We start from the raw sequence: 10,380 nt of genomic DNA on the forward strand, positions 1-10,380 counted from the left end.
CATCAACTTATTACCTATTTTATAATTCAACATATACCATATAGTCATCTCAAATCAAACCATAATATGCTAACTTCCAAGCATAAGCACATCAGTTAACAACTAATCAAACTAACCAACACATAATCATCACACCAAATAAGCCAACATATAAGGCATTATATACATCATATATTTAACATAGAAAACATATAACTTAAGCCAAAATAAATAGCCAAATTCAATCAACATTTACAAGCCAAATCACATGGCTAAAACCATAACTCAAAACATATCATGATGACACTAGCCTATACATGCGATATACTATATATACAAAACTTCCAAAAATACCAATGAGGTGATCGATAGTGCAATGACGTTTCCCGATGCTCCCAAAGTCTAAGCTAGCTTCGATCATCTAAAAACATGGAAAGAACTCACAAAGTAAGCTTTAAAAGCTTAGTAAGTCATAAGCAAATAAATTATCAAATGAACATTAGCATGATTATTTTAACATGGCCGAATATCAACAATCTCATGTACATAATGTTCATACCTTTAACATGCATAGTTCATATCATCATCTTAAATACTATACTTACCTTGTTTTCATGAACATTTAACTTCGCACGTACCTGAACCCTTTAGCTTGATTTCACATTCTATCTTAACTTAAAATTGCCCGTTGAACCATTCGGAATCAATAAGGATACTCAGGTAGCTTAAAAAGCCCATACAATACCAACGTCCCAGTCGAGGTCTTACATGTAATCAAATATCGATGCCACTGTCCCAAATAGGGTCTTACACGAAATCATATACGATGCTAATGTTCCAGACATGGTTTTACACGTAATTCTCAAATCAATACCAACGTCCTAGACGTGGTCTTACATGAAATCACATATCAGAATCCTATGTCATGACATATGTATCCTAACTATTCCTAAGGTTTGTACGGGACTTTTGGATGTTGTAATTCGATCCTTTCAAGCTCGTGGTTACTTCTCCCATACTTATATCAATTCAACATATACATATATAGTTACTAAAATTAAATTCGGCATAATTAAATACATTTTCATATGAATTTAACAACAATTATTTACTTATGAACTTACCTTGTACGAAGTTGAACGGACCAGAACGGCTATTCGACAACTTTTGATTTCCCTCGATCCAAATCTGATTTACTCTTTTCTTGATCTAAATTAATATAAATTTGACTTGTTTAATCATATATTCATTCAAATTCATCCATAAACACATAAAAGGGCCAATTAAACTTTTTCCCCAAACATTTCATATTTATTACAATTCAGTCCTTATTTCACAAAACACAAAATATTCAAAATTTCACCACACCCAAGCATAGTCGAATTTTACTAAGGTCCCTAGCAGCCCATTTATTTCAATTATTTCACATTTTGATCCCTTAATTTAAAAATTCACAATTTAATCCTAAATAGGCATTTTTACTAAAAATCACTTAATTAAACATGTAATAGCCTGATTTTGGGCCTAGTCAGAATAGTGGTTTCGATACCACAAATTTGACGTAATAAAATTTATTTTTATTATACTTTTATGCTCTACGATTTCAAGAAATGATTTTATGAAAATTTTGACGTTTGGGCACTCAATTTAGTCAAAAGGACTAAATCGTAAAAAGTGCAAAAGTTGAGTTCTACATGCTAGAGGTGTCCAATTGTTATGAAATTTTAAATTGGAGGTCCTTATATGGTAATTAGAGCATTGGTTAATGTTTTGGAAAAAAATGGACAAGAAATAGGTGAAATAGAATATTTTTAAGTTAGGAGCATTTTGGTCATTTGGTAATTTAAATGAATTAAAAACAAAATTAAAAGCCAATTTTTGTTGATCTTCAAGCTGTGGCCACAACATGCATGGAGAAACCATGGCTAGGGTTTTTCAAGCTTCCAAGCTCGATTGTAAGTCCGTTCTAGCCCCGGTTTTAATGATTTTTACGTTTTTACAATCCCTGTAACAAGATCTATCTATTTTTACCATTTATTTGAGCTAGGGTTGATGTTTAAAAATTTAACCATGTGCTACATGTGTGTATTTTGATTTTTAAGGGAGGAATATGAATATTTTTTGTGTGTTAAACGACTTTTGCTAAGTAGTTTTCGGAGAAAATGCTAAAAAGGACTAATTTGTATAAGTTATAAAATGTCATAAAAGTGTGATTTAGTGGGAATTATGGGTTGCTATAGTTATGACAATGATTCGGCTAGGCTTAAAGAGCAAAGAAATTGAATGAAAATCATTTTACGAGTCTAGGGGAAAAAGTGTAAATATGTGGAATTTTAGGGGCAAAAATATAATTTTTCCATAATGTGATTTTTTGATCAAATTGAATAATGTGACTAATAAATAAGCTAGATGTGATATTATAGATCAAGGAAAATGAGATTCGAACCTAGAACGAGGGAGAAACGAGTATTTGATGGTTAGGTCTCTTTTCGCCATTTTTAGTATCGAGGTAAGTTTGTATGAAAATAATGCAACATGTTATTATTATATGTTTAATGCTTAATTGTTGCATGAATTGTAAATGTATACGTATTTGTCTTTATGAAATTGATTCATGATGTCTCAATGACAACTTGACAAAAATTGGTGTATCAGAAATCCCAGTTGAACCCTAGGAATAGCTAAGATACGGAGATCACGACATGTGAGTATTGAGATCCCGTATAAGACCATATCTGGGATATGGAATTGGCATCGAGATGAGATCCCATGTAAGACCATATCTGGGATATGGCATTGGCATCGATATGAGGTCCCGTATAAGACCATGTTTGGGACATCGCATCAACACTGTTATGAGACTTCGTGTAAGACCATATCTAGGATATGGCATCGACATCAGTATGAGATCCCATGTGAGACCATATCTGGATATGGGATTGGCATTGATATGATGTCTCGTATAAAACCATGTCTGGGACATGGCATCTGCACCATTATGAGACTTTGTTGTGTAAGACCATAGCTCGGCTGTTGGCGTCGATGTGAGATCCCATGTAAGACGACGTCTGGGACATGGCATTGGCATCTTTTCATGTGTATGAGATTTTTGAGTATCCTTTAGTATTCCTAGTGGTTCAATGGGTAATTCAAATATTATATCAAAGTTATGATAATGTATGATTACATTACGAAGTGGTACAGGTATGTACGTAAAACTCATGAGAAATGATTTCGGTTTAGGATGCTCCTTGGGTAAGGATGCAAGTAATTAAGTCATTCTTATTAGATTAAAATTATGATGACCCTATGATTATGGGTCTAGGCTTGTGATGTATAAAAAAATGTATTTTTACCATGATGGTGGAAATGATTCGTAAAAGTGTTGTAAACTTAGTATCATCACTTTACACTAAAATAGTTTTGGACAACAGCAAGAGTCTGAATTTGAAAATCCACCAAAAATTGTGGAAATTGAGTTGGAGATTGAATAAAAGATGAAACTAAAGCTTATTGAGTCTAGCTTCACATAGAGGAAATGATGTAAGAAAAACAATTTCATATTATGAGATATTTGAATTTTTGTGAGACAGCGTTAGAGTGATTTCTGGCTCCCCTGTCTTAAATTTATAAAATCATTAAAAATTGTATGAAAATAATTATTGGTTAGAAGTTGTCTGAATAAAATTATTAATGCGTCTATTTCCAAGAGAAATAGACTGGAACATCATCCAAATCTCGTACTAAGAGATAATTAATTTTTAGTAAAGAAAAGTCGAAGCTGTAAAACTACAGAACAGGGGTAACTTTGAAGAATAAACTGTATTTATTGGCTAGTCCATAAATTTTGAAAATTTTATAGAAGAAAGATATGTTAGTCTAGTTTCAAATTCTTTTAATAGATCTCAATTTAGAATTCTGTAGCTCAAGCTATTAATAATTTAGTGACTATGACATGAGTAAATAGCTTGACATGGACATAAGTAAAAAGTGCAATTATGATTGTTTTACCTTGAGATAATGATGTGAAAATTGGTAGAAGCATGTTAATAAATTTCCTATTATTTTCATATGGACTTACTAAACTATATAGCTTACCCCCACCTTTTCATTTCTTTGGTGTTGCCAGGTTAGCTCAGGGTTGGAGATCGCCAGAGGCAGCATCACACTATCAAATTATCAATTTTTGGGGTATCGATAAATCTTTAGTGTTTTCAAGTGAGTGGTATGTATAGAGACTTAGTCCTTTCTGTTATGTGTTTAATGGTTTGGCCAAATGTATTGGCTTATAATGATTCAAGTGTATATAGCCATGAGATGTGGCTTATATTGATTACGGGTTTGTAAACCTATTTATCCATGTGCAAGGTGCTAACACCTTGAAATGTGATCATGTGCTTATATGTACCGAGATCTTGTGTGATGTGGTTATACTTGTTTCCTATAATTAAGTTGAAGTTAATTAGTATGATGATAACCGTGGTATAAAAGTATAAGTGGTATTATAATAGACAAGGCCAAATGAGTATGAGAAACACAAGTATGATGACATTCAGATGTTATGTTTGTAACTTAATTGAGGATGTCTAATCTTCAATTGGATACCATGTTCTATGCCTTTGATGTTGTATAAGTGTGTGAGGGATTAAGGTTAACCAATGCTTGGAAAATAGCCTAAGTGTTGGCCACACGGACAGAAACACGACCATGTGTCTCAGCCATGTAGAAGACAAGGCCTAGCACATGGGCATGTGTCTTGGCCATGTGACCTTAAAATATTTCTGATGTCATAAACAGAGAGTTATACGGGCTGAGGACACGGGCGTGTCCGAGCCACACGGGCGTGTGACTATCCAAAACTAGAAAATTTTCTAAATGTTGTAAAAAGTTCGTAAGTTCTTAGTTTAGTCCTGAACCACCCTGATGTATGTTTTGGGCTTTGTAAGCCCATATAAGGGACATTATGAATATGAATGAATATTTTTAATTTGAACAAAATTTTTTATGGCCCAATTTTACGTAGTTATGTATGTTTAAGTCTAGTAATGCCTCGTACCCTCTGCCAGTCTCAGGTCAAGTAAGGGGTGTTACATTTAGTGGTATCAAAGCTATGGTTTAGTCGATTCTCAAACTAACCTAGCATAATGTGAGAGTCTATCTATACATGCCAAATAATCTGCGACACTATGATGTCTCCTAATGCGGATGAGATCTATCTCGCTTAGACAGAGATACTCTCTAACCGAGCTACATTCGACCGTGTTGATATTGATACTAAAGTATCTGAGTAAAGTAAACTTATGATGAATTGAGGCTTATAAAGGTATGAATAAAGGTTATAATGTGTATGCGATGATGTATGAGATGAAAGTTTATGTTATGATCAGCTCATCCATGTTTGTTTGGCATTCATATGCTGCCATGTGCCTGACTTGTTTGATTACGTGAATATAATAAGTAAAGTTACTCAAAATTTGACGAAATGTGTATTTATGTACACTTGTTTGAATAAATGCAACCGATAAATTTGTGTAACATAAAAACATATTAATTTGCCTGAGGTGAATTATATGATTAGGATGATGTTATGTTAATGATGAATGCAAAGTCATATATGTGTATTTATGAGAGTCAAGTTAGAGGTTTTACAACCTCAACCCCTTACCAGTGTTGCTATATGACAAAAATTCACGAGAATTATATTGAGTAAGTTCACAAGTATGAAACTAAAGAGTTCAGTGGTGAAATAATTGGTAATGCATATAGAGATTAGAATAGTTTGGAAAGTGAATATAGTTTTGGAAGAAATATCGAAATGTTTTAAAGATTCTACGGATCATGTAAGGTGATGATAAAGAAGAAAATTTGCCTTGGCTATTCGATTCAATTGAGTATGAAGTCTAAAGGTATGTTGCTGAAATTCCTCCCGAATTGGTTTTCATTAATGAATGGAATACTATGGGGTTCATGATAATAGAATTAGTCAGAGAAATGAAAATTGAGTTGTAAAGATGTTTGTGTGTAATAGTTGTGATTGAGTAAATTATGATGACTTCTTTGGGTGTTCCAAATATTCAATTATCCTTAGGAGTTTATATGATCATTTTCTTTTTGATGAAAATCTTATTGTATGAGTATGTTGACTAACTCTAATGTTAGATGAAAGCACTATGAGTCTGTTTGCATTGTAATCGACATTTTCTTATCTCTCTGGGATTCTATTCTATTATGTCAGGGAAAAGACAATGGTAAAAAATTTATGTGAGGTTATTCTTCTATTTCTACTTGATGATATTTTGTCTTATGTGTAAATACAGAAAATATATTATCTCTGTTACAAAGAAAGTCCAGAGTTGATAAACAGTGTTTTTCTTCTAATTTTCTTTGGGGGATCATCCTGATCTTTATAATTATTTCCTTATGTGTCATGTTATCGAATTTATATTATAATATCATATTTGGGTTTTCTTATCGTCTTTATTGTGTAAATTGTCAGACATGGCTCATCTTTAAAGTATGTTCTTTAGTCTGTGATGACTATGTTTATTATAATTATATTCCTGGATTCGACAATAGGAATGGGGTGATTTTGGTGTCTAGATTTCTCTGAATTTCGTGGAAGGAATTTTCTTTAGCAAAGGTATAAATAATGAGAGCACAAGCTCAAAATTATATGATGGATCTCTTCCCTCAGGTAAGCCTAACTAAAGTTAATGAGTTAAATCAGATATTCTGTTTCCTTGAGTTAATATGGTTACAAGGCCTTCGATTAACATGTTAAGAGAAATTTGGAAGACTGTGTGTATAAGTTGCTTTATCAGCATGAAAAAAAAAGAGTATTTTGATATGATATTATTTGACAGTTGAAATCAACTCAGTCGTTTTGTCAAAGTGAACTAGTCAATGGAAATATGAATTGAGTTACGTGTATTTAAAGTATCTTTGAGTATGGTAATAAATTTTGTGTATTCACGAGTTTGTAAATGAATAGTCTGAGTGAAGAAATGGTATTCTAGAAAGTATGATACAGAGATATGGCTATTGGATTGTCCTAATCGAGTAATATTATCATGATTAAAGCTGTTCTACTTGATAAAGTTATAGCATGTAAAAATTTGAATGGTCTGTTGCATGTTGCCACAGTTGAAACAGTTGAAGGTATTATTAAATGAAGCTATAATTATGAGTTTAGTTTGAATTAAGTAATGAATTTATGAATTTCAGTGACGCACTATCGAACAGATTGATATACGTTTTATTACTAGAATGTAAAGTGATGGTTTCGTTTTTCATACGGTTAATGTCACATTAAAAAGAACGGTTCAACTAGTGATTTAGAGACGGTCACTATTATGTTGGTATTGAGAATTTGATGAGATTGTTTGTTCGATGAAGATTGTCACATGTTCCCTGATCTCAAGAGTTTAATGTATCTAATGGCATAGAAAGATTTGAGTTTAAGACAATGGAATTGATTTGAGATATTGAAAGATTTCGAGTAGTTATCGATTAATCATGGAGAAAGCAGTTATAGTTACAGATACCTGGATGGAAAATGTTTTTTTTTTATTTTTACGAGTACGGATTACTTGATTGATCTTATTTGATGATGGTCTAATTATAACTATATTAAATGCTAAAACAAGGTTTTTTTGCGAGACTGGGAAGCTCAGAAAATATGACAACATGGGGTACTCTAAATGAGTTCAGAATGAGATCACTCTTGATGTTAGATTTCAAGTCGGACCTGATTCCTGTTATTATTATTGTCCTGAGAAAGAAAGTTGTGAATAGATGAACCTGGAGCTTATGCAAAATTTTTTAGACGAGACTCAGTAGTAACACATTTGTTTATTCCAAAAGTAATAAGATGTGTAGTTATGTAAAGTGGATGCGTTAGTGATTGCATACATTACATGATATTCTGGATTCTTATTCAAATGCTGATTTGCTAACAGATAAAAGTCAATAACCAAATATACTAAAGACTAATACAGTTAGTGATGGTACGGGAGTGATTAAAAAGTAGAATTGCTATAGACTTCGTATCAAGATTATTTTATCTCTAAAAAGGAATATGTTATTTGGATTGTGATTGATATGGTTTGTGATTATGATAAATTTGTGAAAGTAATTCATAAGAGTTGAAAGTTGTAACACCCCAAACCCGGCCTGGAAGTTTGGCTCGAATCTGGCGTGTCATATTGAAGTGTTTTTCGAAAACCATGTTTCCATTAAAAACCTTTCTTAATAATTAAAAACTTATACTTTTTTAGAAAACCTCAGCTGAATAACATTCTTAACAACTTTGTAAAAATATTGGCAGTTCCGGAAGCTTAATTTAAAAACAATTGCGGTTACGTGATGTTTTGAACAACAGTAGCTGCTTTGGAAAACCGTGTTCTAATACGAGCAATTATAAGAACAATAAATAAAATTCCAAAATTGAAATCCAGAAAATTACAATGGCTTTACTACAACCCACATAAAAACATTTAAAAGTAATAATCAAATCTGTAACATAAACAGTGTGTGTGGCTTCTTTCGAGCCCCTCGCAGCTCCGATCCGTATAAGGCTAGAAATTACCTGAAAGGTTAATAAACGGGGTGAGTTTACGAAAACTCAGTGTGAAATCCCCTACTATAAAAAGGAACAATCAGTTATATAAAAGAATTAAAAGTCTGGGCCCATCCCTACTTACAGTTTCAGTACCAATTGGGCCTTTAGCCCATTATAACAGACAGTACCAGATGGGCTTTAGCCCATTACAGAATAAGAAACATTATCAGAACTAGAATCAAAATGAGAATCGAATCGAATCGGTGACAAAATCGAATCGATGTCGTAATGTAATCGAATGTGAATGTGAATGCAATCCCAACCCAATCCAGCTGTATACACCCCCGTACCAACCTTACACCATGCGGGGAAACTAGTCGACCCACCCAACCGCTACACACCACAGAAATTACAGCGAAGCTGCCAGATATTGTGACAAAGTCACCAGATACAGGTATTGTGGCTAGGCCACCAGAACAGATATATATATATATATATATATATATATATGGCGAAGCCACCAGATTGCAACGAGGCTACCAGATATTGTGACGAAGCCACCAGAACAGATATATGTGGCGAGGCCACCAGATTGCAGCGAGGCTACCAGAACGCTTCCTCCATCAATATAAACCCATGTCCCATGCAACAGAAATAATATGTCATGGCATACAACATACAGAATCAGAATATCATGCCCATATTTGAATCTAACAGTCACAGTCAAGTCATTCATATCACCAACATATATTCACAATCAAATCCGTCAACCACACAGTCCAAGTCAGTCACTTTCCCACAAGGGCAAAACAGTCATTTAACACCCCAGGGATAAAATGGTAATTTTACCCCACAAGGGTATCTCGATAATTCTACCCTACAGGGGTATTTTGGTATTTATACCCTACAGGGGTATTTCGGTGATTCTACCCTACAGGGATATTTCGATAATTCTACCCAACAGGGGTATTTCGGTAATTCTACCCTATAGGGGTATTTTAGTAAATCGAGGGTAAAACGGTAATTCTGTAAATTGAGGGTAAAACAGTAATTCTGTAAATCGAGGGTAAAACAGTAATTCTATAAATTGAGGGTAAAACAGTAATTTTGTAAATCGAGGGTAAAACGGTAAATCTGTAAATCGAGGGTAAAATAGTAATTCTAAAAATTGAGGGTACTTTGGTAATTTTACAAGTCGAGGGTATTTTAGTAATTTGGTAAACTAAAGTATTCTAAACATGAATAACAATACGAATGGGCCTAAAGCCTATTCTCGGCCCAAATAGGCCCACACGCTCGTGTGGCCCTTTTAGCCCAAATCTAGCCACAAATATGAGATTCACCTAGCTTAGTCTAATATTTACTACACAATCAAACAACTTATCCAATTGGGCCCATAGGCCCATTGGGCCCACATAGCCCCTTTCAGCCCATCGCAGCCTAAAGTAGCCATCCTACAGCTCAAGTAGTGAGAAATACACACCTGTTAGGAGACTGCAGTTAATCCGCACTCCAAACACTCTTAGCCGATGCCCAACCCAACCGAGCACGCCATAAAGCGAAAGGGATTAGCCAAGAAATGTACCTTTACTCTTCTCATGGTTCTCTCTATTTAAAGCCAGCTTTGCATCCACTCTTATGTTAGCTTCCCGATGTGGGATCCCTCCAACATCAGAGTTTAAATTCAACACCAACACTTGCCGCCCCCTGTTAGCAAAATAAATGCTCTTTGATTGCCATGAGTTTCGAACCCTGGACCTCCTTGCCAACTCTATGACACCACCTTGCCACTTTACCACAGGCTCTTTTTGTGTCACAATTTCTCCAACAATATTCTTAAG

The sequence above is a fragment of the Gossypium arboreum genome, chromosome 12 (assembly GCF_025698485.1).
Source record: "Gossypium arboreum isolate Shixiya-1 chromosome 12, ASM2569848v2, whole genome shotgun sequence".
NCBI lineage: Eukaryota > Viridiplantae > Streptophyta > Magnoliopsida > Malvales > Malvaceae > Gossypium > Gossypium arboreum.